Source organism: Schistocerca piceifrons, chromosome 1, assembly GCF_021461385.2.
Source record: "Schistocerca piceifrons isolate TAMUIC-IGC-003096 chromosome 1, iqSchPice1.1, whole genome shotgun sequence".
Lineage (NCBI taxonomy): Eukaryota > Metazoa > Arthropoda > Insecta > Orthoptera > Acrididae > Schistocerca > Schistocerca piceifrons.
The window spans coordinates 101,736,576-101,763,712 of NC_060138.1; the positions used below are offsets into that span (position 1 = coordinate 101,736,576).

Below are 27,137 nucleotides of genomic sequence, written 5' to 3' on the forward strand. Positions count from 1 at the left end.
CCCGGCTGGGTCGGAGATTTTCTCCGCTCAGGGATTGGGTGTTGTGTTGTCCTAATCATCATCATTTCATCCCCATCGACGCGCAAGTCGCCGAAGTGGCGTCAAATCGAAAGACTTGCACCAGGCGAGCGGTCTACCCGACGGGAGGCCCTCGTCACACGACATTTTTTTTTACTATAAAGTTCTCACTTGTTGTCAGTACTATGACAACATCAAATCCACGAAAGTTACCCAAGAAGGTTCGCGCAATCGAGAAACATGCTTTTTGTGGTGTCAACGCCAGACACCACACTTGCTAGGTGGTAGCCTTTAAATCGGCCGCGGTCCGTTTGTATACGTCGGACCCGCGTGTCGCCACTGTCAGTGATTGCAGACCGAGCGCCGCCACACGGCAGATCTAGAGAGACGTCCTAGCACTCGCCCCAGTTGTACAGCAGACTTTGCTAGCGATGCTGCACTGACAAATTACGCTCTCATTTGCCGACACGATAGTTAGCTTAGCCTTCAGCTACGTCATTTGCTACGACCTAGCAAGGCGCCATTACCAGTTTATATTGAGATTGTAATTATGTATAAACAAGAGCGATGTTCTCCAATTATGGATTAAAGTTAAGTATTCCAGCCGCTACGTTCTTTTCTTCATAGTATAACTCCTTTAACTGTTCCAGACCTCACGGCAGTCTGCGTGAGCTTAACGCGTGCATTTCGGCCTCCTCTAGCAACACGGTGTTGGCTCTTCTGCCAAAACTACACTTTTGTAAAAAAAAAAAAAAAAAAGCCGCTGTGGTTCGCATAAAAATTACTTGTAATATGCCCCCCCCCCGATTTTTTCATTTGGAAATATATGGTAACCCAAGATCGGGCTAGCGAAATCGATTAAGACTAAACATGCAAATGAGGCAATGAAAATCTGTTTCGGAAATTCCATTTTCGCCTTCCGCAAGTTGTAAAGTTATATCGCACGTAAACGTGGTGTATGTATGGGAAGATGATTGAAACCTGAGCAGCAACGAAAAATCTCGCTATATATGAACAGAACGAGCAGCAGCCCGTTTAATGCCTTACTGGAACCAAAGCACGTGGCCTGCTTGTGTATGCGTCACTTCGGAACCGAACGTCAGTTTCAAGCGCCGTTAGCGTGATTCATCCGACTGACCACGTCCCCGGTTCTCGGTAGTCCCGTAAGCGAAGCACTGAGCCGAGACGAGAGGCTGGTTCTCTGCCGCGACCTTGGCAGTGGCGCTTTGCTGAGTCTCTTGCCCTGTGATCCATAATGTTAATACTCGCCTATTGCCTCGGTCAGCTGTCGTTTGGCACAATTATGAAATATCCATTCAAGAAGACAGCGCCTTCTACCGTGGTTGCTAATACCGTTACAGACGTACAGGAAAATCAGAATTACTCCATACCCCACCAAAGAAATTAAGAATGTAATTAATTCCATCAATAGTAAAAACTCTCACGAAGTTGATAATGTCTTCAATATACTACCAGAACCCTGTTCTTATGCAATATATTCACTCACAAGTGCATCACTATCGCAGGCAATATTTACAGGTAGAATGAAATATGCTATTGTAAAGGTAGTAGTGTGTAACCCGTTGCCAACGATGTTGAAATCGTAGGATACTCTCAGCAGTGTCAATTGTGTTGACAGTTCGAGCGGCGTGGTCTATTGCCCGATGAATTTGTAGCAGTTCTGAAGCGAATACCGTGAAGTGTTTCCTTCAGTTTAGAAATAGAGTTAAACTTAAGAGGGCTTCAGTAAGGGGAGTGCAGTAGGTGGTATAGCACTTAGCAGCCCCATCAGTCTAACAAATCAGTAACAGCTTGCACTATACGTGCTTGAGCATTGTCCTGCAAAATGATGGTCAGGTCCTGCAGAAAGTGTCATCACTCCTGCCTCTATGCTGTTCATTTTTGGAACACAACCTACGACCACATACAGCGCAAGTTTTACTGATTTGTTTGACTGATGGGGCTGCTAAGTGCTATACCACCTCCTGCACTCCCCTTACTTAAGCCCTCCTGAGTTCAACTCGATTTCTAAACTGAAGGAAACACTTCATGGCAATCGCTTCATAATTGCTACAAATTCGTCGGGCAATAGACTGCACCGTTCGAACTGTCAACACAACTGGCAGTGCTAAGAGTACCGTATCCATAGACCTCCACATCGCTGGCAACGGGTTATACACAATGCTGGTGATTGCTTTGAAGGTCAGTAAAACTTTGAAACACGTATCTATTTTATACGAGCTGTAAATAAATAGTTGCCACTATTAAAGTTCCAACCCTCGTAGATATCAATAATTACCGATTAATATCACCACGTACTTCCTTCTCGAAGGTACTGGACGCAACAGCCGTAACAGACGTCCCTCAAAATAAGTCCATCAGCCTCAGTTTGGATTTCAGAAGGGTATCTCCACAGAACACCCTATTTCCCAATCACGAATCAAATTAACGAAGTTGAAATGGCAAAATATTCCAACTGCTAACACTTTATTGTGCAGTTAACAATATCCTAAGGAAGCTAAAATATTATGGTTCTCGGATATCTTGTTGGAAACTGATTTCCCACTTATCTCACTAAATGTATGCGAGGTGCCCCATTAAGAAACGCAAAGGGTTTGCACAACAAAACAGCATCTTCATCATGGGGAATGATCACTACAGGGGCATTACAGGCACCGATATTGGATCCCTTCTTGTTCCTATTATATTTATACCATCTACAATAACATACACAAGAAGTAGGAATATGTAATTATCTTTGCTGACGATACAGTTATTTTAATCAAGCCTACTGGATAAACATCGACACTTGAAAATGTAAATAATATTTCCTTGGAAATTAATAAATGGTTCGTTGGAAACGGGTTATATCTGATCTGAGATAGAACACCATACATGCAATTCAGTACTGTACAAGACCTGACCACATCATTAGTAACATTGCATGAGAGTAAACCAATAAATGGAAGAGAATATCGTAAATTCTTGGGTGCATAAATTGATAAAAGCTTGACCTGAAAGTCACATTAACAGAACTTCTGTTTCTAAGCTCTGAAATTTTTGCGTTGCCGATCATACTAGATTTTGGAGATGAAAATATACAAAAGTTGACTGATTTTCTTTCAGAAGTTCGTTAATTAATGTCTTATGGTATTACTCCCTTATGAATGTTGTTGCCCACAATCATCCACAGTTCGAAAACAATGACATACAGAAATGTATTGCTAGAAAGAGAAATGACTTGCACTATCCATCACACAGCTTTAATGTGACACAGGCGAGGAATGAGATATTCAGCCATCAAACACCTTCGAACACCTACTCAGTTATGTTAAGAACTTTATAAACAAGAATTTCTGAGTGTATAATAATATGGTGTGTGTGTGTGTGTGTGTGTGTGTGTGTGTGTGTGTGTAAAAAGCTACAGGGACTGGACATCGTTAATAAATAAAATAAGAAACCAGCTTCAGAAAATTTTGTAATTGTTCAGTATGTTGGCACATGTTTTACTGAGAAAATGTAATATAATCGTGAAACTGATTCGCCCCACAACAGAAACTGCAAGTGTGACCCATGGCACATCCAAATAACTGACGTATTTTGAGAGAAGAAAAGTTCCACCCATTTGGAATCTATTATGACGCTTCCTTCGCCTTGTGATCTTTCCCTAAGCAAACTATAATAGCCTGTCTTCATTGTATGTCAATGAACACCGAAAATGATGTTCTTCAGATAGTCATACGCCTTCATTTTGGAACTCTACCTCTTCATGATTGTGTTGTATGGCCGTGAAAACCGCATTCCTTGTCATGCCACGTGGTTCAGAGGACACATCTAAATATCTCCTTTTCCTTATCTTTCATGCACTTCTCACAGTTCCAAGCAAATTTCTGTTACATACAGAGCACTGTGAAAATTAAATACCCTTCATTCATAAAAAAGAACTCCTATAAAAAGAAATCTTACCTTGAAGCACGCTATTTCTTTACATCTTAGCCGTTTCGACTTACGCTTATCTCATTTGTTTTTCGCCGCTGTGAACTCTTTTTTATTTGCAAACTTCCATCGTGTAGGCTGATGTTATCACCTTCAAGTTTCTATATCGTCCCAAAGTCGCGACGAGCGTGTGACCGTTGTGCCTATAATACCACATAAGCCACGAAAAATACTCAACTCATTTGTTCCATGTTTGTTTCGAGCAGCAAACTGTTTATTACTTTTTCGTTTCTACGGTTACGACACAAAACAAAAACCGTACATCTATGGTGATTTTTGTCAAACGGGCATTAGGCGCATTGTATGATCAAACACCATAATAAAAAGTGGTTCAAATGGCTCTGAGCACTATGGGACTCAACTGCTGTGGTCATCAGTCCCCTAGAACTTAGAACTACTTAAGCCTAACTAACCTAACGACATCACATACATCCATGCCCGAAGCAGGATTCGAACCTGCGACCGTAGCAGCAACGCGGTTCCGGACTGAAGCGCCTAGAACTGCTCGGCCACAGCGACCGGCTACATCATCCAATTTTCTAAAATTGTAACCATTTGTTTGTCTGTACACGTACATCACGTCTACCGATTTTCGTCCATTCCGATAGTTCCTTTGTAATCCGTCGATTTTCTTTTCTGTTTTCCTTAGAGCGTATTGTTATTGTGAATAGCAATTCCACAGGACTGATAACGATTTTAGAACGAAAAACAGTTTAAACAAGAAGAGAATAGAAGCCTTTGAAATGTGGTACTACCGACGAATGTTGTAGATTAGACGGGTAGATCGGACACCTAATGGGGAGAAACAGAATCGAATTGAGGAGAAATTAAATTTATGCTCAGCTTCACTAAATGAAAGGATCAGTTGATAGGACACGTTCTGAGGCGCCGACGAACGGTTAATTTGTTAATGGAGGAAGGTATGGTGGGTAAAAGTGGTAGGAAGGGACCAAGGCGTGCTGCAGTAAGCAGGTTAAAATGGATGTATGCTGCAGAAGCTACGCAGAGCTGTAGAGGGTTGCACAGGGTAGACTAGCGTAGAAGACTGCTTCACCCCAGTCTCTGTACTGACTACATGCGAGTGTGTGATGTGGAAGATGAAATCGATTTATAAAAATTACTTTATATTAGCCAACATGCAAGTGAATATTAAAACCTTAACTCAAGTACCTCAGAAATTTCCAGCTGTGGGAAAAGAAAAGTAGCATCAGCACATTTGAAATTGTCAGTTGCCCTGGTTCACCGCTATCTGCTGTGACCTAGACTACACGCAAACATTTCTTTCGAAAAACCCACTCGATAACGAATAAATATCACCTATCAATCGCTACAGTTTCCTAGATGAATGAACACCACATCAAAACATCGCCATTCGGAAATCTTGATGTAGCGATTTTGATGTACTGCGAAGAGATGTGGAAGGAAAGTGTATGAAGAACCAGAAATGAACCCGTCACTCAGTATTATTTAGCGTCCAGTCAAGTTTGATGTCATTGAAGAGGAGCGTTATGTTGTACTCTGATAGGCGACTGATACGTTACATCTCTAGGTTTTAGCACTTTATGTGAGTTATCTTTGTAGTCAGCAACGAGTCTAAGTCTTTTGTTTCCCTGAAAGACTGAAATATGCAAGAGGATGGTGCCCTATAATTATAGCTCTATCTTCTTCCTTCTCGTGTTCTCAAAAGTTTTTGAAATGGTAGATCATAACACAAAATGGAACCATTTTTCTGACAATAACCTTTTTACTGCTGCCCAGTTTTACTTTCATAAAAGCTTCTCCACAAATAAAGCAATGTACGATGTGAAAAACTCACAATCAGCTCAGGTAGAACTAGATAATTAAAATTACCCTATTAGCATTTTCGATGAGCTCGTCAAGCCTTCGAATATTAAGATCATAAACTTCTATAAATGAAATTAAAATGGTATGGCATGAGTGGAGTTATACCTTAACAATATAAAACAGATAGTTTACTGTCGAGCTGCTGTTTAGCTAGTTCAAAGTAGTACACAAATACGTCGGCTGAAAAGTGGAAGAGGGAGAGAAGTAGCTGCTTTTCTGCTAATAGACACTGTAAAGTGATTTGATAGTAATTTCCAGACTATCAATGTGAGTAGGTTAGCACTAGTCGTAAATGGTTGTCATTATATTTGACACAAGCAGCTTGCAGTAGTTGCTTCTCTGCCAACTAATATGAGATTTAACTCCTTCTACTCCTTGAAGGCACTGCTTCATGATGGGATTTATGGAACATGAAGGGCGAATGAATTAATTAATGAGTGAACGCGGCATCGTAGACGCAGTAAAGCTCAATTGGCAAAGACCTGGAAGTCGACGGAATGTTAAGTCCCAAACTTCCTTCAGTGGCAGTCCCATCTGTAGCGTACATTTGTCGCCTCGTTCGTTTTCCTTGTAATCAGTTCCCCGTGGCCTTTTTTCTCTCCTGTTGCAGTTTTCTCACTTTTAACCCCACCGTTGATTATTACTGACTCATTTGTCCTTGCCAAACGAAAAGCTATCTCTTTGATGCCTAGGCATCTGCACAGCTATGAACAGATTCACGACGATTAATTATCATGAAAATCACTCCGCTGTCAGATTGCTGGCTCCCAAATCTCATATACAGAATGCTTCACTGTGATCCGGACAGTTTTTGGGATAGGGATTTTTCCTCTACGTCGTACACCGACTTCAAGAAAGCGTCTCTTGAAAATTATTAACCGATCTGTAAATAGTTCTCACTGAATTTACATAAAAAAGACAGGCAATTCTGTACTATACAAGGCCTGGCCACACCGCTAGAATAACACTCGAAGAGATATCAATAAATGACGCAAAATGTTCTGAAGTTTTTGGCACAGTATTTACACGGGTAAGAACAAGAAACTGGGATCACGTGTTACAGTCTTTTTTTTAACATATACATTCTCCAACTTTTGCTTTGCAGGTAAAAGCAGAATTCCGAGATAAAAAATCCAATAAGTTGACTTACTTTTTTCTATTTTCATTTACTAATGCGTTCTTGTTCATGTTCTGTGCCAACTTTTCAGTGTTAAAGAAAGTGATACATCACATAGTAGCGCGTAAGAAAGCTGGTGTGCGTTGTCCACGGAATCCTGACAACGGCCTCGCAGCATATTTATCCTTTAGGAGTGACTGGGTTGAGGGATTCTTGGTAACGAGAAAGCGTCAAGTTGTCTTGGATAGAAAGTCATCGACAGAATAAAAGGACCTTCAAGCATGCCTCAGGGAAGGATGTTTTGGATCCTTGTTGCTCATGTTGTACATTAAGACTCGTCAGGCAATATTAGTAGCGATCTGGGACATTTTACAGATGAACTAGTTATCTATGGTGAAGTTCTGTCTGAGAAAACAAGCTTCAGGAATATTCAATCAGATCTTGAGAAAATTTCAGTTTGGTCCTAACATTTCTTTTTTTTTAAACGCTGAGAAATATAAAATTGTGCAAAAGCCTAAAAAATTTAGTGTCGTATGACTGCAGTATCAATGAATTATTTCGAATCAGTCAAGTCACACAAATATCTTCGCGTAACAATTTGTAAGGGAATGAAATAGAATGATCACATAGGCTCAGTTGGAGGTAAGGCACGTGGCAGATACTGGGAAACTGCAGCTACTCTACAAAGCAGGCTGCTTTCGGATCACTCATACGTCTCATATTAGAATACTGCTCAAGTATGGAGGACCCATAATAGCAGGGAGTATTTGACTGTATACAGAAAAGGGAGATACAAATGGTCACAGGTTTGCCTGACTGACGAAAGAGCGTCATATAAATGTTGAAGAAACAAAATTGGCAACCACTTGAAGACAGATAATTATCACGCGAAAGCCAACATACACTGAGGTGACAAAAGTCATGGGATACCTCCTAATATCGTGTCGGATCTCCTGGCATAGCGCAGCAACTGGATGTGGTATGGACCCAACAAGTCGTTGGAAATTCCCTGCAAAAAATATTGATCCATGCCGCCTCTATAGCCGTCCACTATTGTGAAAGGGTTACCGGTGCAGGATTTTGTGCACGAACTAACCTCTCTATTAAGTCCCATAAATGTTGTGTGGGATTCACGTCGGGCAACCTGGGAGGCTAAACCATTCCCTCGAATTGTCCAGACTGTTCTTCAAACCAATCGCGAGCAGTTCTGGCCCATTGACATGGCACATTGTCATTCATAAGAGTTCCATCGTTCTTTGGGAACAGAAAACTCATGAATGGCTGCAAATGGCCTCCAAGTAACCGAACATAACCATTTCCAATCAATGATCGATTCAGTTGAACCAAGGACCCAGTCCATTCCATGTAAACACAGCCCACACCATTATGGTGCCACCACCAGCTTGCACAGCATCTTGTTGACAACTTGTGTCCATGGCTTCAAGTGGTCCGCACCACGCTCGAACCATACCATCAGCTCTTACCAGCTGAAATCGGAACTCATCTGAAAAGGCCACGGTTTTACAGCCCTCTAGGATCTAAGCGATACGGTCAAGAGCCCAGGAGAGGCGCTGCAAGCAATGTTGTGCCGTTAGCAAAGGCACTCGCGTCGGTCGTCTGCTGCCATAAACCATTAACGCCAGATTTCGCCGCACTGTCTTAACGGATACATTTGTCGTACGTCCCATATTGATTTCTGCGGTTATTTCACGCAGTGTTGCTTGTCTGTTAGCACTGACAACTCTACACAAACGCCATTGCTGTCGGTCGTTACGAGAAGCCCTTCGGCCACTGCGTTACCCATTGTGGTGTGCGTACTACAAGACCTTCGGTGCACACACCATCAGATTATTTGACTTGTCACTCTAACGAAGTAGGCGAGTGTCAGCAATATGTCTCGTGGTCTTATCGTGGCGTGTTTATCTTCGGCCGTTAGGTCAGACGATAGAAATGCCACTTGCACGCTTAGAGTAGCAGATTGACAGTGACCAACGTTAAACAGAACTTGATTAATTTTCACACACATTTATTAAAATAATAAAAAGCATAGACATTACGTAACTTGATTCTGGATGTTGTTTACAATTGACAATCTGAAGTTCCTTTGGTCTTGTTACGTTAATCTTATTCTCACATATCTCTGATACTTGACAAAGTGTCCATTTATCTTCATGGCTATGTACAGGAATATGGTAATCTTATTAGGCGCAGACTGAAACTTGACTATAGACTGTCATAGACTAATGTAGACTGGTACAGACAGGTGCAGACAAATGCAGACTGACTAATCGGAGGTCTGTAGACTCATTATAATACCTCGCACGTTCAGGTATCGCTGCACGAATGTGATCCGCAAGGAGAAAAGCTTCTACGTTAGCAGCAATCTCATTGGCTGCGTTACATATTAATACGCAGATCGGCGGAAGCAGAATTTGGTCCGTCTCTACGGCAGCGCCATCTCGTAGTGTGGAGACGGACGAGCGCTGCGCCTGTGCTGTTGTGCTTAGTGGGGCGCGCTCTAGTGGGAAAGTTGTGTACGCGCTGACTAGGTGGAACTATGTACACAACACCCATGATGAGAGCTAATACTTCAAAGTTGGTATTCCCAGCACACTCTTGACCCTGTGGATCTCGGAATATTGAATTCCCCATCGATTTTCAAAATGTAATGTCCTTTGCGTCTCGCTCCAACTGCCATTCTGCGTTCAAAGTCTGTTAATTCCTGTCGTGCGGCCATAATCACGTCGGAAATCTTTTCCCATGAATCAACTGAGTACAAGTGACAGCTCCGCCAGAGCACTGACCTTTTATACCTTGTGTACGTGATACTGCCTCCATGTGTATATGTACATATCGCTATCCATGACTTTGTCACCTCAGCGTACAACGTCTCAAGAAACAATGTCAAGTGCAGTAGTGACGGTGTGCAGTCCATTACGTATCACTTTCGCAGGGATCGTGGAGACAATAATAGAGTAATTAAAGCAAGCATAGAGTCATTTAAGCATTTCATTCTCCCTGCACTCGATACATGATTGCATTGGGGAGTACACTGTAACATGGGGTGCCATGCTAAGAATCCTCTGTCCTTCACTTCACTGTGTTTTGCAGAGCATAGATGTAGATGTTGACGTTGTGGGGTTTGTTGCCAACCATTAACTACATTTAAAATACAACAGTTACATTCTCCAATACAATACTAAACTCACAAGTGAGCTTACACCGTCATTTCTCAGCCTTGGTCGGACACACAAACAAATGAAGTACTCACTCGCAATTTTTTTTACCACATGCCCAGTGATATGAAGAATCTAATAGATTCAAACAAAAATGGAAATCATACGTCCTTGACAACTCCTTCTATTCTGTAGAAGAATTTCTGAATGTGTAACACTGTAATGTGTGTGTGTGTGTGTGTGTGTGTGTGTGTGACAGAGAGAGGGGAGAGTGTGGTTGCACATGTGATTACATGTACAACATCATAAAATTAAAGTAGGTAACTGGTGTAAATGTCAGTCAAGTAAATAGTCAGTGTGTTGCCATATTTTCACCGAGGAAATGAGACAGATTTGAAAAGTAATTGAAACGTTCCACATCATAGTTAGAGATCGTAATTATTATCAACAAAAGACACAACTAACTGAATCAGTAGAGGTCGTTATGGTCGCTTCGAGTACTTGCGCGCCAGCTGAGAGGATCAACACGTTGAAGTGCTAGGATTCCTTTGAAATTGGAATAAACATAGAATCCAGAATTTTCTTTGTATGTTGGGATGGCACCCATTTCATTTACCTGCTCAGCCTCTTAGTGTCAGCAGTCAGCTATTTAATGTGCTCACTTATGGCAGCAAGTCATGGACGTCAGTAATTAGAACCAATAATCTCGACACACCACCCCGGGAGCTGAATCAGTGGTCAGATAAGGGAAAACACTAGCCAGGCTATAATAGCGTACGTGGATACTTCGTGATGATGGCACAACAACAACAAACTCTTTCTTCGCTATTAACAAACGTAACTCTACAGAGAACGAAGAGGACAATAGTTAAAATATTACTTAATTTCAGTATAGGCCCTCTTCTGTTTTGAGGAGTGCATTCTATACACGTAAGAAACTTATAATGCTATGCTCTCGCAGCTATTAACTACGATGTGCTCTTTATAGCCGTCTTCCCAGACCCACCTAACGTACGAAATGTAATCGAATGTTACAATCTGGTAGTTACTCAAATACGTTAGTAACGTTAAACACATGTGAAACTTGATGGAATATAGTGATTTCGGTGGTTTAGTCGAATGGAGAAATGTGGTGAAAATCATGAGTAGATGAATGCTAGGTTTTAGAGTACAATACAGTTTTACGAAGGAGTGAAATCAACTTTTCTAACTGGAATAACAATATAAAAGTGCTAAACAGAATTTTAATTCTGAAGGAAACAGCGTGGCATTTTCGACTTCAGGATGGGGTTTTGAAATAATTCTACGTCGTGGATTTTCTTGCCACGAAAATTGCACAGAAATCAGGTTCTACATTTAAAATAATATATTAAGAAAAGGGAACAAAAACAGAAAAATGATCTACTTTTGGCAGTATTTGATAAGTGTTATAATATAACTTTTATACGTAAAATTTTAGTCTGCATTTTTTTTTTTTTTTTTTTGCTCACAGAAGTCTAAAAGTAGTCAGTCGATTGCTTTGAAAGTTAAAGTTGCATATGAATACGCGCGTGTTCTTAGATACCTATTTAAAAAAATATAATATATAAATAAATATGTAATATATAAAGGGGAATTGCCAACGGCCTTGCCGCAGTGGCAACACCGGTTCCCGTCAGATCACCGAAGTTAAGCGCTGTCGGGCTGGGCTAACACTTGAATGGGTGACTATCAGGTCTGCCGAGCGCTGTTGGCAATCGGGGTGCACTCAGCCCTTGAGGCAAACTGAGGAGCTGCTTGATTGAGAAGTAGCGGCTCTGGTCTCGCAAACTGACATACGGCCGGGAGAGCGGTGTGCTGACCACATGCCTCTCCGTATCCGCATCCAGTGACGCCTATATGTTGAGGATGACACGGCGGCCGATCGGCACCGTTGGGCCTTCCAAGGTCTGCTCGGATGAAGTTCATATAAATGGGAACATTCTAACCTAACATCTCGAAACGTTTACTTAAAATTTTACACGATACTCTGTCGAATTTGCAGAACTACAGTAGGCTGTATATATTTTTTACTGTACAGAATTCCTAAATATACACGTAGCCAACGGTTTTGTCTCAGTGGTAACACCGGTTCCCGTCAGATCACCGAAGTTGAGCGCTGCGCTAGCACTTGGATGGATGACGTTCTGGTCTGCTGAGCGCTGTTGGCAAGCGGGTGTACTGAATCCTTGTAAAGCAAACTGAGGAGCTACTTGACTTAGAAGTAGCGGCTCCGGTGTAGTAAACTGACAAAAAGACCGGGAGAGCGGTGTGCTGACTACGTGCCCCTCCATATCCACATCCAGTGACGCCTGTGGGCTGAGGATGACACGGCGGCCAGTCGGTACCGTTGGGCCTTCGTTGCCTTTTCGGGCGGAGTTTAGTTTTAAATATATACGTAATATGTAGAGGAAGCATTGTTACCAAAAATCTCAGTAAGTACTTGGCCGATTTACTTGCTCAGGACCTTACCGCTGCCACTGGAACAGTTGTCTCCAGACACACAGTCTACAGGCGACTGAACAGGCATAGTTTATTCGCCCGGAGACCTACAAGGTGCATTCCACTGACCCCTGGTCACAGGAGAGCCCGTAAAGCCTGGTGTCAAGAACACAGTACATGGTCATTGGAACAGTGGTCCCAGGTTATGTTCACAGACGAGTCCAGGTATAGTATGAACAGTGATTCTCGCCGGGTTTTCATCTGGCGTGAACCAGGAACCAGATACCACCCCCTAATTTGTGCTTTAAAATGACCTGTATGGAGGTCGTGGTTTGATGATGTGGGGTGGGATTATGATTGGTGCACGTACACCTCTGCATGTCTTTGACAGAGGAACTGAAACAGGTCAGGGGTATCGGAACGTCATTTTGCACCAGTACGTCTGCCAATTTCAGGGGTGCAGTGGGTCCTACCTTCATCCTGATGAATGATAACACACGGCCCCACCGAGCTGCTATCGTGGAGGAGTGCCTTGAAACAGAAGATATCAGGCGAATGGAGTGGCCTGCTTCTTCTCCAGATCTCGTCTTCAAACCCCTATGACACTTCAGGAGCTCCAAGAGGATGGGAGGCTATGCCCCAGCAGCTGCTCGACCACCTGTTCCAGAGTATGCTAACCCATTGTGCGGCCTGTGTACGTGTGCATGGTGATCAAAATGGCTCTGAGCACTATGCGAATTAACTTCTGATGTCATCAGTCGCCTAGAACTTAGAACTAATTAAACCTAACTAACCTAATGACATAACACTCATCCATGCCCGAGGCAGGATTCGAACCTGCGACAGTAGCGGTCGCTCGGTTCCAGACTGTAGCGCCTAGAACCGCACGGCCACTCCGGCCGGCTGCATGGTTATCATACCCATATTGATGTCGGGGTACATGCACAGGAAACAGTGGCGATTTTTAGCACATGTTTTTCGGAACGGTTTTCTCAACTTATCACCAATACCGTGGACTTACAGATCTGTGTCGTGTGTGTTCCCTATGTGCCTATGCTATTAGCGCCAGTTTCGTGTAATGCCACGTTGTGTGTCACCACATTCTGCAGTTATCCTTAATTTATGAGCATGAGTGTATTATTATTATTATTATTATTGTCATTATTGTTATTACTATCGTAACTGGAAGCAGCAGTAGTGGAAGTACTGCCACTATTAATGTTATTAACTCGTAGTACTATTTATTCAAATTGTCTCCACAGACGCTCAAATCATTTTATTAATATTCGTCATGTTAAAATTATTGTTATTTCTTATGGAACTAATATGTAAAACAGGTACTGTATGCGTGAAACTCCGGTGCGGTGTAAGAGAGGGTCTTGAGTCTCTAATCTGATCAGGTTAAATAAATAAATAATACGGTACTTCCTGTTCGAAGAGGTTTCAGGATTGCAGCTGGTCGTGTTAAGCTTCAGTCCACGACGGCCGACTGCAATCCCTAAAGCTCTTCGAACATTTAATTAACCGGGAAAACTTTAAATTTCACACGGTAGTCCCTGATGTCATGCTTCACATGTACACAGAAAAATGCGGCTGGTTTATTTGATTCTTGATAGTTCAGTCAGTTTGTACGGAATATTTGTAAATTATCTACCCAAATAATCTATGTTAGTCAGTTTGTCTATTAGTGAAAACCGTACCAAAAACTCTGCTGTATTTCCTGAGATTAGTCTTCACATACAGACAGAGAAACGTGGCAGGGGCCTTTTATCTAGTGATGTGTATTGATAATAGATCAATCAATTGCATTTGAGGATGTGATAACGCAACAAATTTGGATGGAAACAACGCGTCGGATTACTCAACGGTGGCTACGGCCACTATCTAGTCCTGGTTTAGCTTTTATCAGGTTTTTATTTTGTATCTGTTTACGGAAGAAGGAAGCAGCACTTAGTTCTGCCTTAAATGTAACAGTCACAGCCATCACACTGTGCTTGGCTTCAACCGTTAGCCGGTATGCAAGACAACGTAGCCACTGGGGTTACGGCGGCGGCAAGTTTTTGTTCAGGGCAGTGCCTGCAGCCGATGACTACTTACGGCAGAAGACAAAAAATGGTGAAGCCGACAACCGCTAGCAAGCCGCTGCCGGGAGCCGTGATCTCAGGATTGTTGCGATAGCAAGGCCGCCAGCACCACAGGCCCTCAACGCTCCCATTGATCCTATAGAGTATGTTTTTATTGTCTGCATACCAAGTGTATCGTGCTGAAAAGAAATCCTACACAGATAGCACAATATTATGTGTCACTGTTATCGATCCGATGGTCAAATCTGATCTCATTCTTTATTAGGTTCCCTTCGTTCTGCTGTTCAAACAATTTCATATGAAGTTAGTTTGGCTTTGATTTTATTGGAAGTCGTAGATGCAAGCAATTCGTACAGTTTGTTTGTTAACAACAAAGACACGACTCAAATACTTTTCCCTGTGTAACCACACCACTCTTTCCTAGTTTCGTTTAGTCCTAATGTGTGATAATCACTCAGTACGTTTGCTGAATCGCCTGTTAGGTAGTCACAATTTCCACTTCTCTGTTCCCAGATGCACCAGTCCCTCACCACCCACCTTTAAAAGACACTCGGTAATTGTATCCTAAGTCACTTCCAGTTTTTAAAGTCCGTTCGCTCCAGTGGCGGTTTGGAAATTTGTGGTAAGGTCTTGCGGGACCAAACTACTTAGGTCATTGGTCCCTAAGCCTACACACTACTTAATCTAACTTAAACGAACTTACGCTATGGGCAACACACACGCCCATGCCCGAGGGAGGACTCGAATCTCCGACGGCGGCGAGCCGCATGGACCGTGACAAGGCTACCCCGCGCGGATCCCGTGGCGGTCATTTTATCTGAATGGCAAATGCTTCCGCTTTTGTCTGCTGCGGCTCAAGGGGTCACGGGGAGATCGTCGCATAGGGATAGCTGCTGGCACGGTATGGGAAACAGATACCCGATCCGGCGCCTGGATCAGCAGATGGTATCTTATTATTAGAGGCTCTGTTTGCTGTCCTCAAACAGAACTTACCTCGCACTCTGGACCTTCTGAACTGGAACTCTGGCTGCGTTTGTTGTTGTTTAAGGCGATTCTGGCGTTATTCATTGGTACTGATTTCAGCTCACCTTAGTTATAGGCTAAACATTCGCTCCTTTCTACCGGATCATTATAATTAAAGTCCAGCTACTCATGGAGATCCAGTGTGGTGTTTAATTATCATTTGGCAGCGAAACATGGTAGATAATATGCTAATGCGTTAATGTGGAACCGATTTATTCCAAAAAAAAGTTAGTTCCATTATGGCCACCAGACGCAAATCTGGCATAACTACAGCCATCTCGCCGACGTCTCCAGTGCTCATATTGAACGAATTGTATGAGCGGTGGTTAATAATAAAAACAATATTATGCCTTTCTCACTCGTTTGAACTTTTCTGCCACCTCGCATTTCTATTCCATCGCATATGTAAACATTTATATACATCTTTCTTGTATTCACAGCGCCAGATTTGCACCTAGTGGTGAGAATTGAAACTATTTTTTTTCAGTATAAATCTGAACTGCGGTAACACATTAGAATATCTACCAAGTTGCGCTGCCATATGATATTTACAACCCACATTGCACCTCTTTGAGTAGCTACACTTTAATTATAACCACAAAATAACGTTCTTGTCCGGCGTCTTAGATTCTATCAAGGTTTCCACTCACAATACGTCATTCGAGCCAGTGACTTTCCTAGTTTGTGTCTGAATTGCACATAAAACAGTTCTTCATCCCAAAAGCAATTATGCCAAGTCTTTGAGTGTTGCTAGCACTCTACCTTCAGATAAAGTGCCTCACAATACCAGAAATTTCCACATATCCCATACTTTCAAAAATAAGCAAGTGGTTAATTTCTTTAAATAATGGCAGCACAGTATTTGTTTTCCACGCTGTCTCTGTATGACAAGAACTTCAGTATCTAGTAGTTCTACATCCAATTACTTAGCATTTTACCCTGACGCTTTCTGTAGTCTTTCACCTTTGTAAATAATTACTCTCGTAAGTTTTGTTTTCGTACTGCAGTCACTATGTAGTTAGATGGAGGGTTGGAGTTTTGTCCTTGCTATCCAGTCTGTGAAATTAGCAACCAATAAAGGAAACCGACGAGAGATTCGAAAACTGCACTAAACTTCAGGGAGAAGAATAGAATCTTTAAAGTTTGCCGTAAACATTGTGATTCTGGAAGGGGCATCGAATGACTTGGAAGATCAGTTTGAACGGAATAGACAGTATCACGAATAGAGGCTCTATGAAGAACGTTAACAAAGGTAATGCCGTGTAGTAAAATTAAATCAGGTGCACTGAAAGAATTATATTACGAAATGAGATATTGAAAGAAAAAAAATGGTTCAAATGGCTCTGAGCCACTGCGGCCGGCCATTGAAAGAAGAAGAGGAATTTGTTTACATCGATAATAAATTCAAGTCTGAAATGTAGATTTATATAGGAGTGAAATACTGATGGTAAAGAATGCAGACACGGAGAGAATAGAAGATTTTGAAATGTGATGCAACAGAAGATTGCTGAAAATTGGATCATATAACTAATGAAAGCCGGCCGCTGTGGGTGAGCGGTTCTAGGCGGTACAGTCTGGAACTGCGCGACCACTACGGTCGCAGGTTCGAATCCTGCCTCGGGCATGGATGTGTGTGATGTCCTTAGGTTAGTTAGGCTTAAGTAGTTCTAAGCTCTAGGGGACTGATGACCTCAGAAGTTAAGTCCCATAGTGCTCACAGCCATTTGAACCATTTGAACTAATGAAGAGAATATTTTCATTCATCATAATCGGTATTTGTAGTGACCCTACAACTGTGTCATTAATGACTGAAATAATAAAACACTTCACCAGCTACGTTTTTTCATGCAAAACACGACGCGCTTGATGAATTTATTCCCATTTTCTAGAGAAACTATTCACATAGGTATTTTATGTGTTGTTCGGATATGTGCTATTCTGTCTCTCTTAATGTAAATGTAGATCTTGAGGTTTTTTTACATACTAACGTTAGATAATAATATTTAGATAATAATATCCTTGCAGATATTGTGCCTCCTTCATCATACAGAAATTCACAGACACACACTTACAATTACTCACACTGTTTGCTTCTGTGAAATCAAAATATAGCACAAAGTGCTTGGATACAGTGAAACGTGTTCCATTTTTAGTGAATTACGTTATTTACATCAAGTCGTCACTTATAACCTCTATCACTATGGCCACTAACTTCTTAAACTGTCAATTATCAATTATTATATTCTATTTTATGCAGTTTGATACACCTATTGATTGGAATATATGAAAGGATGAACATATTTTTGGATTTACTACACGTATTATCTACAGGAGAAACATTTGAAGGAATCGACTCGCTATCTAGCTTGTCATTGAGTATTTTTACTCCTGAATTTTTGTGGTGAATAAAAATTTACAGCTTCTCTATTAAAACTGTTGTATGTGATTCACTGTACGTGATTTCTGGAAGTGATGAAGTGTTTTGAACCTTCTTCTTTGTTTGTGAATGGGTGTCCAGTGATTTTTATGTGTGTTGCTATGGCTGATTTTGTGAATTAGTTAGTGTGTACACAATTGATGTGTTCATTATATCTAATATGAAATTTCCTAACCACTGATTTTACACGTGATTTTATACATGCCTGAATCTGAAAATTTATCTTTACTGTTTTTTAGGTGTGAACTAATTTTGTAGTTTGTTATTTATGAAGAAACCTACACTGTTGTGCAGAGCTTAAGGGCAAAATTAGCTGTCCTACTATTTATCACTGCCAAGTAACATAGCTCGATGAAACTTAGACCATGCATACGGGGGGGAGTCAAATGAAAACTTTAAATATTTTTTAAAATATTATTTATTGTGCAGAAGTTGTACAAAGCTGTATCACTTTTCAACATAATCTTCTTCACGCTCAATGCAAGTCCTCCAGCGCTTACAAAGTGCATAAATTCCTTTAGAAGAAAATTCTTTTGGTAGTCCACGCAACCACTCATGCACCGCGTGGCGTACCTCTCCTTCAGAACGGAACTTCTTTCCGCCCATTGCGTCTTTGAGTGGTCAAGACACATGGAAATCACTTGGGGCAAGATCGGGTGAGTATGGTGGATGAGGAAGACACTCAAAATGCGGGTCTGTGATTGTTGCAACTATTGTACGGGCAGTGTGGAGCCTTGCATTGTAATGTTGCAAAAGGACACATGCTGACAGCAATCCACGTCGCTTTGATTTGATTGCAGGCCGCAGATGATTTTTTAGGAGATCTGTGTATGATGCACTGGTGACAGTGGTCCCTCTAGGCATGTAATGCTCCAAAATAACGCCTTTTTCTTCCCTAATGAGAGTCAGCATAACATTCCCTGCTGATGGTTCTGTTCGAAACTTCTTTGGTTTTGGTGATGAGGAATAGCGCCATTCCCTGCTCTCTCTCTTCGTTTCTGGTTGGTGGAAGTGAACCCAGGTTTCGTCCCCAGTAACGATTCTTGCAAGCCGTCACATTCTCTTTCAAAGCGCCGAAGAAGTTCTTCACAAGCATCGACACGTCGTTCTCTCATTTCAGGAGTCAGCTGCCATGGCACCCATCTTGCAGACACTTTGTGAAGCTGGAGCACATCGTGCACAATGTGGTGTGCTGACCCATGACTAATCTGTAAACATGCTGCAATGTCATTCCGTGTCACTCGGCGGTTTTCCTTCACTATGGCTTCAACTGCTGCAATGTTCTGTGGAGTCACAACTCGTTGTGCCTGACCTGGACGAGGAGTATCTTCCACTGAAGTCACACCATTTGCGAACTTCCTACTCCATTCGTAGACTTGCTGATGTGACAGACAAGCATCACCGAACTGAACCTTCATTCGTCGGTGAATTTCAGTAGGTTTCACACCTTCCACTACGCAGAAACCGAATAACAGAAAGCTGTTCTTCCCTGGTGCAAGTCGCAAGTGGGGCGGCCATCTTTATACTGATACTGCGACGGTATGTGTGCATCTGCACTATGCTGCCACCTACAGGCCATTCTGCACGCTGTTTGTAGCACGCTTAACTTACAGGATAACGGCGCGAAATTTCGATTTGTTATTACAAATTTAAGGTTGTGATTTGGCTCACCCTCGTAAAACGAATTGCTACAGTGTAGTACATAAGGTAACCCAAAAAAACGCGCAATGGGACGAACAGATGACATTTTATTCAAAGACAATAATTACACGGAAGACATTGCGGTTTGTGATGATCCCCTGGAAAGTACAAAAGTTGGGACGTGGATCTTAATAAGGTGTGTCGTCGCCACAGGTAGCTGTGCGTGGTCTGCAATGTGCTCCCACACTGGTCACAAGTTTGGTGAGGAGTTCATGTGGTAGGGTGTTCCATCCACCACCAGCGTGGTTGATAACTAATGGAAACCTGGGTGAAGTTTGGTTTCTGTTTGCAACTGAGGCAGACGTATTACATGTTCACCTCCATTAGGACCTTGCATAGTACGGCGGTGCGGGTCTCCCGCATCGTTCCCCTACGCTCTGTCAAGAAGCACGGTACTTCATTCCATTTCCAAGTAATTAATGTTTTTTAGTTAATCACGAATAGTAATTTTTCTCTGAATTCGTTGTTCGTCTTTTGAATGAATTTCGCCAAACTCTGGAAGTAAGCGAAGCACATCGTACATGCGCGCAATGTAGGTTCGGAGCCTACGTCGCTATGTTTACATGCGACACATCTTCCGAAAGACGAGAACCGAATTTTGGAAACTGTTTTTTGCTACCGAGTTTACATTTTAAGACCTGAAGCGGATTTCCTAGCCCAGTTAAACATGACGTCTTGAAAACTGCTGTTCCAGTTTCTGGCTTAGTTGGCACAATCGCTATTTCTCTTCACTTAAATATTTAAGATAGACAGTTTTACGCTCTGTATGATATTTCTTCTACTCCTTCATTGCACAGGAAGTCACCCCACCGATATTAGTCGAATATTTTGAAAAAAGACTTAACATGACAATACAAACACATTTCAAAAACTCGATTGTGGAAGTGGAAAACAGGCAGTTAGAAAGGGATTTTCGGAACCATATTGACCAAGGAGGAATGGTATTGTAAAATCGGTTTACAAAATACTTTTTTGGGAGCCCTATGCAAACATATTTTACGCAAGTGAATGCACGCGCGTGGCATCCACATGGCCTTGAACAAGAGCACACTCAGCTGTGCCATCCACGTGGCCGTGTACTGTGAGCGAAGTAGCATCGGCGATCTTCGGCAACTTCCGCCAAATTAAGCGAAGTGTTTTCACGCCCTATCTCGCGCACCGTTGCCATTTCTAGTTGCCTAGTAGAGGGAAGATTATTGTAGGCGAAACACAAGCTCAGATTGTTTCAAGGATGGGGAGGGAAAACGGCCGTGCCTTGTCAAAGGGACTATCTCGGCATTTGTCCGGAGCGGTTTGGGGAAATCAGGATGCCCGGACTCAGATTTCGAATGTCGTCCTCTCGAATGCGATCCAGTGCGCTAGCCACTGTCCCACATCGCTCGGTGCCACGCAGATCAGGCATGCGCTTGCAGTGCTTTAGAGGACCGACCTTAATGTTGTGCTGACGTGGTAAGGAATGCAAAGTTGGTAAATTTCAACAGACCGGACCTCACACTGCCAGCTGTTTTTACGAAAAGTTGCACTGCCAACACAGACGTGTCTCCTGTAGGCCCCACTATTCTATACAGAAGCATTAGAACGTCACTCAAAAAAAGTACGCCTTTCCGTTAAAAGAAAATGGTTGCTTCATAATTATGGTAGTCAAAAATTTATTTATTTACTGTTTATTAGCCTGACCAGATTAGGGCCTTAGTAGCCCTCTCTTACATCTGACCAGGAACGTCACATACAAAACACGTTACCTTACAATCACAATATTAATAATAACTATTTTTACAAAAATAATAATCGGCAATAATGTAAAATAAAAGTAACACTAAAAGTTATCATAAAATAATGGAGGAATTAAGAATGGTATTGATTAGTTATTACATGAATAACTCAATATAAATAATTAGCATTATAAGTCTTAGAACCCTAAAGGGGGGAAAATGTTACATTGTAACTAAACTGATGTAAGTTTTACTACTACATGTTTTATTCAAAGCAAGTCATAATTTTTAGTTTATGAGATAATTAGAATTATGTCTCCAACAGTATGTAAAAAGTATCCTGTTGTGTACTGTATACTGATAATACAGGATTGGCAGGAACCACGAATTGGTACCAACTGCAATCGCATGTTAGTAGCATACGGTTAATGTTTGAAATGGCTCTGAGCACTATGAGACTTAACATCTGAGGTCATCAGTCCCCTAGAACTATTTAAACCTAACTAACCTAAGGACCTCACACACATCCATGCCCGAGGCAGGATTCGAACCTGCGACCGTAGCGGTCGAGCGGTTCCAGTCTGTAGCGCCTAGAACCGCTCGGCGACCTCGGCCGGCAGCATACGGTTAATAAAAATAATAATAATAACACAAATAATAATAATAATAAAATAATGGAGGAATGAAGAATGATATTGACAGTTTAGCCCTTTTCAAGCCTTGTTTGGTTCAAATGGCTCTAAGCACTATGGGACTTTAACATCTGAGGTCATCAGTCCCCAAGACTTAGAACTACTTAAACCCAACTAACCTAAGGACATCACACACGTCTATGCCCGAGGCAGAATTCGAACCTGCGACCGTAGCGGCAGCGCAGTACCAGACTGAAGCGCCTAGAACCGCTCGGCCACAAAGGCCGGCTCCTTATTTGGTATTAGAAGAAGCGGCAGGGATAATGGAAGAGGAGATGATTGAAATGAAAATGGTAATGGCTGCCAGGACAGAAGAGATTTTCGACAGAGAACTCTGTAGACAAGGGGAGGTAAAGTGGTGGAGGAGGTGGGGTTGGCGAGACTGAGCTGCTGCAGAGATAGCTGTTTTGACAGAAAGTGTGCCATTAGCTGTCTTTTGAAGTTTGGAAGGATTTTAATTTTCTAATATTTTGATGAATAATATCGGGTTCCTTATACAGAAAATGATTTAGAGGAGGAGGGGGAGACGGAGTGACGGAGCATAAGCTCGGATTAGGGAAAGTTGGGGAAAGAAATCGGCCTTGCCCTTTCAAAGGACCTATCCCGGCATTTGCCTGAAGCGATATAGGGAAATCACAGAAAACCTAAACGACGATGGCCGGACGCGGGTTTGAACCATCGCCGCCCCGAATGCGAGTCCAGTTGCTAACCAATGCGCCACCTCACTCGATAACATGATGTTGTATAGTGGTACAGAGAGGATTTTACTATGTTGAGAATGTACATAGTAGCGTAAGAATGAAGATAAATAGGAAGGAGAGCAATGATTGAGTAGACGATACATGATAATCTCTCTGCTAATCGGCAACCAGCCATGATAATTATTCATAGGCAGGAGTCATATGGTGGAAATAACGTACGGGTACCTCACAAATACATCGCTTACAAGCATTCAGCGCCAGTTCCTGCTGACATGAGCGGGCAAATTGAAGACGTTTGGGGAATAGGTTCTCCATGATCAAGGAACGGGAGTAGGCCTATTAGCCACTCTACAAGTTTCTATTTAAACTCGTCAGGAAATAATTTTTTTTTTATATTTCTGTAATGAATGAAGTGACACTGACACCTTACAGGCTGTAGTTACGTTTTCAGTCCTGTCTTGCCCGGGGTCTGGGTGTTTGTGTTGTCCTCATCATTTCATCCTTATCACCATCGTTCCTGAAAGTGGCTAGATTGGACTGTGTAAAAATTGGACAGTGTACAAAATTGGGACATCGTACGGGCGCTGATGACAGTGCAGTTGAGCACCCCACAAACCAAACATCATCATCATCACATCACAACCATCAATCCTGTCTACGTGGTGGTCCAGAATTATCCCTAGAGTCTTTGCAGAAGATGAAAAAGTTATTTCTGAGCTGTTTAGGATTAACAGTGCAAAAGGTTCTCTGAAATGAGGAGTAATAAGTATTTTGGAGCAACTGAGATTGCTTGCTTTAGATGGTTTAAGTTTCAGACCTATGTTCTGCAGCCTTTCTCATAAAGCAAAGAAGTGAGCATTTACGTTATACACTATGTGATGAAAAGTATCCGGACACCCCCAAAAACATACGTTTTTCATATTGGGTGCATTGTGCTGCCACCTACTGCCAGGTACTCCATATCAGCGACCTCAGTAGTCATTAGACATCGTGAAAGAGCAGAATGGGCCGTTCCGCGGAAGTCACGGACTTGGAACGTGATCAGGTGATTGGGTGTCACTTGTGTCATACGCCTGTACGCGAGATTTCCATACCCCTAAACATCCCTAGGTCCAGTGCTTCCGATGTTACAGTGAAATGGAGCCGGCCGGAGTGGACGAGCGGTTCTAGACGCTTCAGTCTGGAACCGCGCGACCGCTACGGTCGCAGGTTCGAATGCTGCCTCGGGCATGGATGTGTGTGATGTCCTTAGGTTAGTTAGGTTTAAGTAGTTCTAAGTTCTAGGGGACTGATGACCTCAGATGTTAAGTCCCATGCTGCTCAGAGCCATTTGATGTTTGAAACTTTGGGATGTTTTGGAACGCCGACTTCATGCCAGACCTCACCGACCGACATCGATATAGGCCGTTACTAACCAACACGCTACTTAGACTGTATTACTCATCCAAATACAGCATATCACTTCCCTCTATATATTACAAATTATTCTTAACCTCGCTCACTGTGTTACATTTTTTTTTTTATTTTTCCTTGACATTTGCATTGTATAAATTATATTCTCATCAAGTAGGTAGTAACAAATTATATGGAACCGTTTTACAATTGTTAAGCATTCAATTCGCCGGACGGGGTGGCCGCGCGGTTCTAGGCGCTACAGTGTGGAACCGCGCGACCACTACGACCGCAGGTTCGAATCCTGCCTGGGGCATAGATGTGTGTGATGTCCTTAGGTTAGTTAGGTTTAAATACTTCTAAGTTCTAGGGGACTCATGACCTCGGATGTTAAGTCCCATAGTGCTCAGAGCCATTTTTTAAGCATTCAATTCGCTGTAAGCTCAGAGAAATCTTTATATATTATGTTCTTTATATTATTTAAAAACAGCATTAACAACTGTATACCAATAAGACTGTGACAATGAGAAGTCTTCGCTATTCAGAAGCATCCGACCCACCTTACATTTCAAGGCGATGGGTTACTCTGTAGTGTTAATGAAATGAAATAATGAAATCGATACCTCTCCTCAGCGCAGCACTCCGTGAAGAATGGGCTACCATTGTCCAAGAAACCTTCCAGCACCTGATTGAACGTATGGCTGATAGAATGGAAGCTGTCATCAAGGCTAAGGGTAGGCCAACACCATATTGAATTCCAACATTACTGATGGAGGGCGCCACGAACTTTAGTAATTTTCAGCCATGTGTCCGGATACTTCTGATGACATAGTGTAGATTATTGAGTGGAGATTTGTCGTGCTTGCTCTTAGGTATAACTGTAGGTCGTCAGCGTGTAAATGGTATTTGGCATGGGAGATAATAGTTGACTCATCATTAACATATAACGAGAAAAGTAACAGTTGCAATACAGGTCGTTGCCGGCCGGAATGGCCGAGCGGTTAAAGGCGCTACAGTCTGGAACCGCACGACCGCTACGGTCGCAGGTTCGAATCCTGCCTCGGGCATGGATGTGTGTGATGTCCTTAGGTTAGTTAGGTTTAAGTAGTTCTAAGTTCTAGGGGACTTATGACCACAGCAGTTGAGTCCCATAGTGCTCAGAGCCATTTGAACCAGCCAATACAGGTCGTTGTGCGATGCCTGATACTACATACATCCATTGTGATCTTGGCTCCGATCATTACACGCTGCTGGCGGTATGTAACGTGTGACTGGAACCATTGTACTTGAGTGGAAGAAAATTTCAGAGTTCTGAGTTTAATAAATTAGTCATAGACAAAAACATTCTGCCCTTTGAATGCTACAGTGTAATACAAATTTATTCGGTCGCACTGTTGCTGTATGGCGGTGCGTTTATGGATCGTATTGTGCAGATGTCCTCGTCTGTGCCGCCGTGTATGTTCGTGAAAGACAGTTTCTAACCTTGTAAAAATAGCGGCCCAGACAATCGACAGTACAGTTTCGACTGCAAGGACTCCGGATTTGTAACCCAACCAGACGAAATTCCAAGGCTGCTTTATAAGCAGGACTCGCTTCTTGCCTAAACGTCGCGTAATGAGAGAGAAGCGACTTTTTCGCGCCATTCCTCGCGTAAGAGCAGATAGGGAAAGCGATATCGGCAGCGGCCAGCTGTTTTCGAGTAGCGGGAAGAGAGCGGGCAGCCGGAACAGGGGGCGGGCGGGCTACGGCTAACACGTAAGCAACGGCGCGCGACAAGAAAGGCAGTCACGCGACACAGGGCGGCGTTGACTAGCCAAGGCCGCGTCCGGGCCGCAGCTGTGCGCGGGTGCTAGCCAGCTGCGTGTCGCCCGCTAGCCACGCCGCCGGCTGCGGCCGCAGCAGTCAGAGCGGGGAAGTTCTGTCCCCGATCTACGACAGACGCTAAAGCTGTCGGCACACGGACCGTGCATCCGAACGTTGAGCGTGCCGAGTTTCAGACGTCATAGCGTGGAATAGCGCGTTCGGGAGTCTTTCCGAACGTGCAGAGCAATATCTGGCATGTCAGATATTCTGAGCGTGCGTCTGAGCGTTGACCAATGAGATGGCACAACGCCACTTACGTCACACGCACGCCGTGTCCCTTCGGTACAGAGTTGTGAGGCGCCATATTGGCATTCCTTTCAAGCCTATATGTATATATGAGTCGCTTAGATGCCAAACTGTCCATGTCCACTTTTTAAAAAAATTGAGTTGGCAACTCTGGATTGTAGAGCATGACATTTTACACATGCTTGAAATGCTATTTATGCTCAAAGGTCTCCATGTCCTATGGAAAACAGCTCACGAAAAGTGTGGTTAAATTCAAAACTGTCCATGTCCATCAGTAAGTTGGGTGCAAAACTTGCCTTGTCCCTTTTGACAAATCGCATTGAAGGCTGGGGTCATGTGACTGTAATGCAAGATGGCTACCATAAGCATGTAAACATTCTACTTGTGTGGTCTCTTACAGTTGTTTATTCTGAAAGTTATACACATTCTCAGAATCCTATAAAAGTCCAAGGGGAGCCTAATTATAAAACTGAAATCAACCTACCAGTGTCCGTATGCAAACGTGGGAAACACTTAGGACACATAAACCCGAGCTGCATTACGAACACGGTTGTTCCTATTAATGAAAAGAAACTGGACGATGTTTCAAATCTCCTCGAGAAACACTATGGTGAGTCCTGGAGGGAACGTGAATCCCTGTCGTGGTACATGACATTACTGGGGTCCAGCGGGTC

At 42.7% G+C, this 27,137-nt stretch overlaps 1 pseudogene; it reads left to right on the forward strand.

Annotated features, from left to right (window-relative positions):
* The first annotated feature begins 11,769 nt into the window (after positions 1 to 11,769).
* LOC124717298 lies at positions 11,770 to 11,887 on the forward strand (annotated as a pseudogene).
* Positions 11,888 to 27,137: the final 15,250 nt, after the last annotated feature.